Raw genomic sequence first — 9,187 nt, 5'->3', positions numbered from 1 at the left:
TATGTGTTGTACGAAAGCTAGATTTTCATGTACAGGGTGGCAGTACAGTCTTGAAGAGAAGGTAACGAATGTTGGACAACATTGACGGTTTCAAATAACTAGATGAATACTATTACTACTTGGTGTTGTATGAGAAAGGGGCGGACTTCAGAAGGCGTATTTTATTTTGACTTACGGATGTATAAATTAGTATTGCAGTACTCACATGGTTGATAGACTGCTGATATTCAAACTTTGTCAAGTGGTACGGAAGAACTTTTAAAGTATTTCTCGTGGGATGATCGTGTATGAGAGAGGTGTTAGGCATTCTGGTGGTGGAGATGGAATCAAATATGGTGATTCGTGTGTTCTATGGATTTGGAGATTGGGAGTTCCCAGGAGCAGATTATTTCATGGTTGTGGACTGTGAAGTTGTGACCGGAGCTAGCCGGATGATGAAATATGTTATGATTCAGTCATTATGGATTTTCGGAGCGATTTTGTTTTTATCTATTTGTGGGTAACCCGAGTTGATTTGGGGGTCCATTGATAGGCCCAATTAAGATGTGTATTCTACACCGAGCCGGAATGGTTGGCCCCATATTGCTATTGTTGAGGGATGTGTCATTCGGTTGATGTTGAACTTATTCGTGTTCTGGAATGATCTGTGAGTTACTCCTTTATGCTACGAGAATTTTTGATTCATTAGTTATGTACACAGATGGTGCGGTTCTATTTGAGCTTTATAGCGAAATTTGAGCGTGATGAGTATTTGGGTATTGCATGATCGATTGCGTAATGGTTATGTTCTTTCAGGTTTTGTGTGGCATTTCTTTTGTCATTTTCCTCTCTTTTGTTATTAATTTTGAGCGGGGTGGCTTGAGGTATATATTATGGACCAGCGTTTGGATGGGGTCACGTATTGCAGCGGAGTTATGTTAAGGTATGAAACTTGTGTTAGAATCGGGTGATGGTTCTACGGTGTATGATGAATTTTCAGCATTTCGTTGTGGAGGTACTTGTTAATCTGGCGGGGCAGTTCTCTCATTTGAGTCATTTTCCATGACTATGTACATTTAAAGTGTTGTGTATTGGTGCACGGATGGCACGAGTTGTGGCTCTGAGTTATTTTGGTTCGATATGGGTTTAATACTAGTATGCAGTTTTTTTGGAGTAGTCACTACGATCAGGAATAGTGCTACGAGTATGCGAGTTGTGTAATATATTGGTTGATTATATCTGTGGTTATAGTTATAGCTCGATGCAACTTGTTCGGACTTATACGATGTGTAAATGTGAGATTTGTGTCTTGAAAGAAATTTTTAAGGTTGGAAATTAAACTCTAAGGTTTATGGGCTAAGGTTATATTAATGATTTTCAGTTGCATTGTGTAGTCAAGCCTATGTGGGATAGGGTGACGTGGGTTCACCCCCGGGTACGTGTGTGGTAAGATGGAACAGTGATTTGATGGCTTGAAAATAACTCTTGGCACGTTCGAGGACAAACGTATGTTTAAGTGGGGGAGAATGTAACGACCCGGCCGGTCATTTTGAGTATTACAATCCCGTTTCCCCATTTACTACTCAAATTGTACTTTACAGTTGTTGTGTGAATTGCCAGGGTAATTGGTTCGGGTCTGGTGAGGTTTGAAATGAATTGGAACACTTAGTTTCAAAGTTTAAAGCTTAAGTTAAAATAGTGACCGGATGTCGACTTATGTGTAAACGATCCCGGAATAGAGTTTTGATGATTCCAATAGCTCCGTATGGTGATTTTGGACTTAGGAGCGTGTCCGGAAAATTATTTGGAGGTCCGTAGTGGAATTAGGCTTGAAATGCCGAAAGTTTAATTTTTGGAAAGTTTGACCGGGGAGTTGACTTTTTGATATCGAGGTCAGAATCCAGTTCTAAAACTTTCATAGCTCCGTTATGTCGTTCATGACTTGTGTGCAAAATTTGAGGTCAATCGGACGTGATTTTATAGGTAACGGAGTCGTTTGTAGAAACTTGAAATTTCAAAGTTCATTAGGTTTGAATTGGGTGTAATTCATGGTTTTAGTGTTGTTTGAGGTTATTTGAGGGCTCGACTAAGTTCGTATGATGTTTTAGGACTTGTTGGTATATTTGGTTGAGGTCCCGAGGTGCTCGGGTAAGTTTCAGATAGTTAGCGTGTTGGATTTTGGACTTGGAACTCTGTTGGAATTTTTCTGATGCACCATATGGTTTCCTTCATCGCGTTCGCGAGTGGAGCCTCACGTTCGCGAAGAGGAACTGAGAGGCTGGCAATATTTTCTCTTCGCATTCGCGAAGAGAAGAACGCGTTCACGAAGGGTGGACTGGGTGTGCATCGCGAACGTGAGAGGTGTTATGCGTTCGCAAAAAAGAGAGGAAGTAGCTGAGGACCCCAGGCAATTGATCTACGCGTTCGCGTAGGGGGTGTCGCGTTCGCGTAGTGAGGGGGAACGAAGCATCGCATTCGCGATTAGTTGAACGCGTTCGCGTAGAAGGCGTTGAGGCAGAGGCACTTTGTGCTTCGCGAACGTGGGGTGATGTCGCGTTCGCGAAGGAGGAATTTGGACGGGAACTATTTTGTGCTTCGCGAACGCTAGGCATTGACCGCATTCGCGAAGAAGAAAAGCGTGGGCAGTGAGTTTAAGTTCTGAAAATGGGACTTCGTCCCATTTTCCATTTTTGACGGATTTGAGCTCGAGAAGAGGCGATTTTCGACAGTGTTTCAAGGGAAAAAATAGAGTAAGTGTTCTTAACTCAATATTGGTTAAATTACCCGAATCCATGGTTGTTTTTATCATTTAATTGGTGAATTAAATTGGAAAAGTTTGAAAACCCTCTTAGTTTAAATTGAGGATTTGAAGGCTGAGCTGTGGTCGGATTTGAGTAATTTTGGTATGGTTGGACTCGTGGTTGAATGGGGGTTCGGATTTTGTGAGTTTTATCGGATTCCGAGATGTGGGCCCCACAGGTTATTTTTGGGGCGTAATTTCGGATTTTTGGAAAATATTAGTATTTTGATATGGAATTAATTCCTATAATTTTTTGTGAGCTGGATCAAATTATTTATGGCTAGATTCGAGCCATTTGGAAATTGATACGTGCAGAATGGAATTTCTGGAGCATTGCTTAGCTTGTTCGACATTGGATTTTGCTTGTTCGACGTAAGTAACTCTTCTAATCTTGGAGTTGAGTGTATGAACCCTGAATATATGTATTTCGTGAATTGATGGGAGGTGACGCACATGCTAGGTGACGGGCGTGTGGGCGTGCACTATAGAAATTGTGACATAATTGTTTATGTGGAATATTGTAGTTAAATAATCTTGGCATTTTTCATGCGGTTTTATGAGTTAAAGAAATTTAGCTGAAAAGCATATTAAAAATCATGTTGAGGCTATATGCCAGTATTATTGGGACCCACAGAGGTCATATTGCTGTGAATTATTGGTTATGTTGAAAATTCATACTCAGTCATATTCATTTCATTGCATATCATATCTCAGTCTCTGTTGTTATTTATTGATACATCATATCATCATTTTTGGGCTATTCTCATGACATTGTGAGCCCATGAGAAAGAGACTGGAGAGATTGATGACTGAGGAAGGCCGAGTGCCTAATTGTGAGGATATTTTTAGGATCGGGCTGCACGCCGTAGCAGGCCATGTTGGCTTTATATATATTATTACTGTTATATGGATCGGGGCTGCCCGCCTGCAGCAGATCTTATTAGATTCTTATTGCATGTGAGTTGGTTGTGCAGCACGTGAGTTGGCCGTGCGGATCCTTATATTATTATTGCACGTGAGTTAGTCGTGCAGCACGTGAGTTGGCCGTGCGGATCCTTATATTATTACTGCACGTGAGTTGGCCGTGCAGCACGTGTGTTGGCCTTGTGGATCCAGATATTTATATTATGGCATGTGAGTTATCCGTGCTGCACGTGAGTTGACCGTGCTTATAGCGCTTGGGCTATAGGAGCCCCTCATGAGTCTGTACAACCCCAGTGAGCGCAGTCGACTATAACCAGGGATCGGGCTGCACGCCGCAGCAAGTATTGTATAGCGCTGAGTGATTGAGTGTGCTGAGCACAGTGAGAGAGAATCCGACACAGTGAGATTGAGTACTCTGAGAGTGTGAGTACATGAGTACAATCTCTGAGATACATTGCATTGACATGCACACATGACATATATGCATAGAGATGTGTTTTCCTCATGCTGTACGGTATCACATTATTCATGATTTCTCACACATTCTGACAGATGGGCATAGTGATGCATTTGTTTTACACGGGTTATCCGGTATGAAAATGAAACATATTGTTTAGTATTGAAAAGATTTTTGGAAAATTTAGTGTTTTCAAACTATTCATATTGTTGGCAACTTCGACAAAAGATTTGAGTTTTCACTGATGGATTTGAAAGGAAGAACTATTATTTTTGAAATCATGATTTGGCTGAGCATTTTATCTCTGAGTTACTTCTGGTATTATTTTCTTATTGTTGTTATGGACTGTTGTGGACTATTGGTTTTGGACCCGACCTTGGTGGAAGCTCATCACTACTTTCAACCTACGGCTAGGTTTGTTACTTACTCAGTACATGGGGTCGGTTGTACTGATACTATACTTCTGCACATTTCGTGCAGATGTTGGTTGTTGTTGTTGTTGTGCTCGATGGTTGAGGGACTTGAAGTTGTACCTGCGTTCATTTTGTAGCTGCCTCTTGTTCAGGGTAGCCTTAGATTTTATAAAAGCTCTGTTTATGTATTATTCAAACAGACTATGTATTTATTTCATTTTCGCTTTGTATATTCTATTCTTAGAAGCTCCTGATTTATACTACCAATTCTTGGGGATTGTATAAGATCAGGATCTTTATTCACTTAAATTGATTTAATAATTATTATTGAAATTGGTTAGTTGGGAGTTGGCTTACCTAGCGGGTTGGGTTAGGTGCCATCACGACTAGTTGGATTTTGGGTCGTGACAAATTCAAACAATTTCAACTCCCAAAGCTCGGTAGAAATAAGTCATAAGCTTCTAAGAATTTATTCTCTATGTCTCTATACATCAGAGTCTAAAAATAAAATAAGGAAGACAACATAGTAAGATAGAAGGGGACTGCGGAGTCTGCGGACGCTAGCAGATATACCTCGAAGTCTTCTCGTACAGCTAGTTTCCTGATGCCTGGTGTGTTTAGATGTACCTGGATCTGCACAAAAAGATGTGCAGAAGCGTAGTATGAGTACACCACAGCGGTACCCAGTAAGTGCCAAGCCTAACCTCGGTAGAGTAGTGACGAGGTCAGGTCAGACCCTACTGGAGAATAAATAATGATAATGTTTAAATAATATAATAAGATAAAATGACAATGGAAATGAATCAAGTAGTATGTCACCAAATAATGACAAATAAATACCTCGTGGAAACAAAACAAAATTTTCATTCAACTTCAAGAAAATTAGAACAAATAATCAAAGGCAACTGCGGCCATAAATCAATATCAATAAGGGCACTCCCGAGGTACCGCCTAGTAGTCCCAAATCATAAATAAATTTACAATATCTCATTTCCTTATCTCACCGCGGGAGCCTTCACAATTTATTTTAAAGAAAATATTTTTCGAAATAGCATCCCGTGTTTTAGCCATCCTTATCACACCGCATGACTTCTAGTAGTTCCCCCTACTAGCCACACGTATCAAGCCACCCTTATCTCACTGCATGCATTTCAATACCCAAACCTTATACCACCGCATGCGTATCAATATCACAATATATCACAATTTGCACTTCAAGTGCTCAAATAATTTAACTTGCCAAAATAATTCAACAACAATATTTTTCCACAATAAAGAGCTCACGGCTCATGCCAAAATAAATCATCAATAATATTTTTTCACAATAAAGAGCTCACAACTCCATCACAATGAGTACGAAAATCTTACAAAACTATTCAGGAATAAATAATTCAGGAAAATAATATTTCAAATCTTTAATACGTTGCTTCAATATCAAGTTTAAAAATGTCAAATACTTCATATTAATAATATTTAATTTAAAGAAAGTCAACCTTCAAATAATGCACAGAATAAAAGAAATCAAGTTTCAACTAAACAGGTAAAACAATTAGCAGGAAAAGGTCAAACAAATTTGAAATATATATCTCAGATCATTGACGAAGAATATCACAAGATAAAATAATTTAATAAATGCGCAACAGTGATCTACACAATTTAAAAATATAATCTTTCACATTTAGACCGTGTACACACTTGTCACCTCGTGTACACGACTTTCAACATATTTTAATAATCATATCAATTCCAATCCTAGGGTAAATTTCCCCCACACAAGGTTAGATAAGTCACTTACCTCGACTTGTTCCAATTTAACCAAGTATTATGCTTTTTCCTCGATTTTCCGACTCCGATAGACTCGTATTTAGTTATAATTAATTCGATACAGTCAACAAAAATTATAGGAATCAATTTCATAAGAAAATATTATATTTTTCTATAAAATTCGAAATTAGCTCAAAAATTGTCCGTGGGGCCGACGTCTCGGAATCCGACGACACTTAAAAATCCAACAACCCATTCAATTACGAGTCCAACCATACCAGTTTCACTCAAATCCGACTCTGGATCGACACTGAAATCTCAAAAATTCATTTCTATGAGATTTATAAAATTTTCCCAAATTTCTATCTCAAAACACTAATTAAATAGTGAAAACAATGATATATTCATGTATATTGACCAAATCCGAGTTAGAATCACTTATCACAATATTGTTTCTTGAAAATATATCAAAATCGCCTCTCCTCAAGCTCCAATTCGTCAAAAAAGGCAAATAGGACTAAGTCCCCTGTTTTTATAACCTACAGATCTGTTAGGGAGCCCTATTTTGATAGGGAGTCCGATTTTGACAGGGAGTCCGATTTTGACAGCATTTCCACCAGAAAAATTGCATCAGCTTTTGCAGCAGCTAAGTCCCACTTTTGATCCGTTAACCATCTGAAACTCACCCGAGGCCCTCGGAACCTCAATCCAATACACCAACAGGTCCAAAAACATCATACGAACTTATTTGAAACCTCAAATCAAATCAAACAATGCTAAAAATCACAAATCACACCCCAATTCAAGCTTAATGAAACTCAAGAATTTCCAACTTCTATATTCAATGTCGAAACCAATCAAATCAAGTCCGATTGACCTTAAATTTGGTACACAAGTCATAAATGACATAACGGACCTGTGAAAATTTTCAAAACTAGATTCCTACCCTGATTTCAAAAAGTCAACTCCCCGGTCAAACTTCCAAACTTAAATTCCTATTTTAACCATTTCAAGCCTAATTTCACTACGGACTTCCAAATAAAATTTTGTTCATGCTCCTAAGTCCAAAATCACCATACGGAGCTGTTAGAATCATCCAAACTCTATTCCGGGGTCGTTTGCACATAATTCGATATCCGGTCACTATTTGAACTTAAACTTATAATATTTTATCAAAATTCCATATCTCGGACTGGGGACCTCAGAATTTAATTCTGGGCATACGCCCAAGTCCCAAAAAACAATACAGACCTACCAAAACTGTCAAAACACTCATCCGAGTTTGTTTGCTCAAAATGTTGACCAAAGTCAACTCAGCTGAGTTTTGAAGCTCTAATTCTCATTTTAATCCCTTTTTCCATATAAAAACTTTTCGAAAATTTTTACGAATTGTGAACGTAAGTCGAGGAATGATAAATAGTGCTTTTTGATGTCTTAGAACACAAAATTAATTATTTAATTTAAAAATAACATTTTGGGTCATCACACTAGGTTTGTTACTTACTCAATACATGGGGTCGGTTGTACTGATACTACATTTCTGCATATCGCGTGTAGATATTGGCTGTTGTTGTTGCTGTGCTTGATGGTTGCCGGATTTGAAGATGTACCTGCATTCCTGTTATAGCTGCCTCTTGTTCATGGTAGCCTTAGATTTATAAAAGCTCTATTTATGTACTATTCAAATAGACTATGTATTTAATTCATTTTCGCTTTGTAAACTCTATTCTTAGAAGCTCATGATTTATACTACCACTTCTTGGGGAATGTATAAGATTAAGATTTTTTTACTTAAATTTCTTTAATAATTATTGTTGGAATTAGAAAAATGAAAGTTGGCTTAACTAACGGGTTGGGTTAGGTACCATCACGACTAGTTGGATTTTGGGTCATGACAAGGTGGTATCAGAGCTCTAGGTTTATAGGTTCTACAAGTCAGGAGCAAGTGTCTAGTAGAGTCTTGTGAATTGGTATGATGACGTCCATACTTATCTTCGAGAGGCTACATGGCGTTTAGGATAATTTTCATATTTCTTTCCTTATCGTGCAAAATTGATTCTGCTTGAAATATAACTCTTTGAATTCCTTCCATACATTCGTATGCGCACATGAGCGCTCGGTATCAGCTGTACATCGCCGTCTTGTGATTCTATGAATGAGGTTTAAGATGTGTATTATATGTTTGGGTGATTAGCCAGTCTGGAGGACTTGAGGCCATGGTTAGACCGCAGCTTAAACTTGGTAGCTTCAGTTGTAAATTGTACATTTGGATTCATATGTTCGGTAATGTCCCTACGAGTGGAATTTGTGGCTCGATGAGCGGTATAATGGCAGTGTGATGGGTATGATGGACCACGGAGTGTGTTAAGACGATTTGAACATAACAAGAAGTGTTTCCTTGAAATATAAAGGAAAGGCCATTGGGTGCTTGATTTTCAATTTGATGTGACGTAAAGTCTCGAGTATGAATATTTTGAAGGATCTTTCACGTGTTTAAATTTTGGGATAAATTAAACTCTCATGTCTGGTTAATGAGTTGGATTCAGATAAACTAAGTGATTGCATAGTAATTGTGACTACAAAATGGTATAACAAGATACTAGCTTGAGGCTAAGCAGGTTGGTTATCATCTGCGGAATAATCTACGTAGGTGTATTCCTTATGATGTGAGTAGAGAGTTTCTCTTCTGCCGACGGGGCATATGTGTTGGGATTTGAATTTGAATCTGGTTGAGAAAGTTGACCTGAGTGTTAAGAGAATAAATGCAAGCTTAGAGGATGATTGAGGTATTTTATGGTTGGTGTTGCATGGGCCTGAGAAGAATTTTTGTTGAACTGGCTGCGGTATTAA

This window comes from Nicotiana tabacum, chromosome 23 (genome assembly GCF_000715075.1).
Source record: "Nicotiana tabacum cultivar K326 chromosome 23, ASM71507v2, whole genome shotgun sequence".
NCBI classification, from domain to species: Eukaryota; Viridiplantae; Streptophyta; class Magnoliopsida; order Solanales; family Solanaceae; genus Nicotiana; species Nicotiana tabacum.
Note: the sequence above shows the minus strand (reverse complement) of the source record.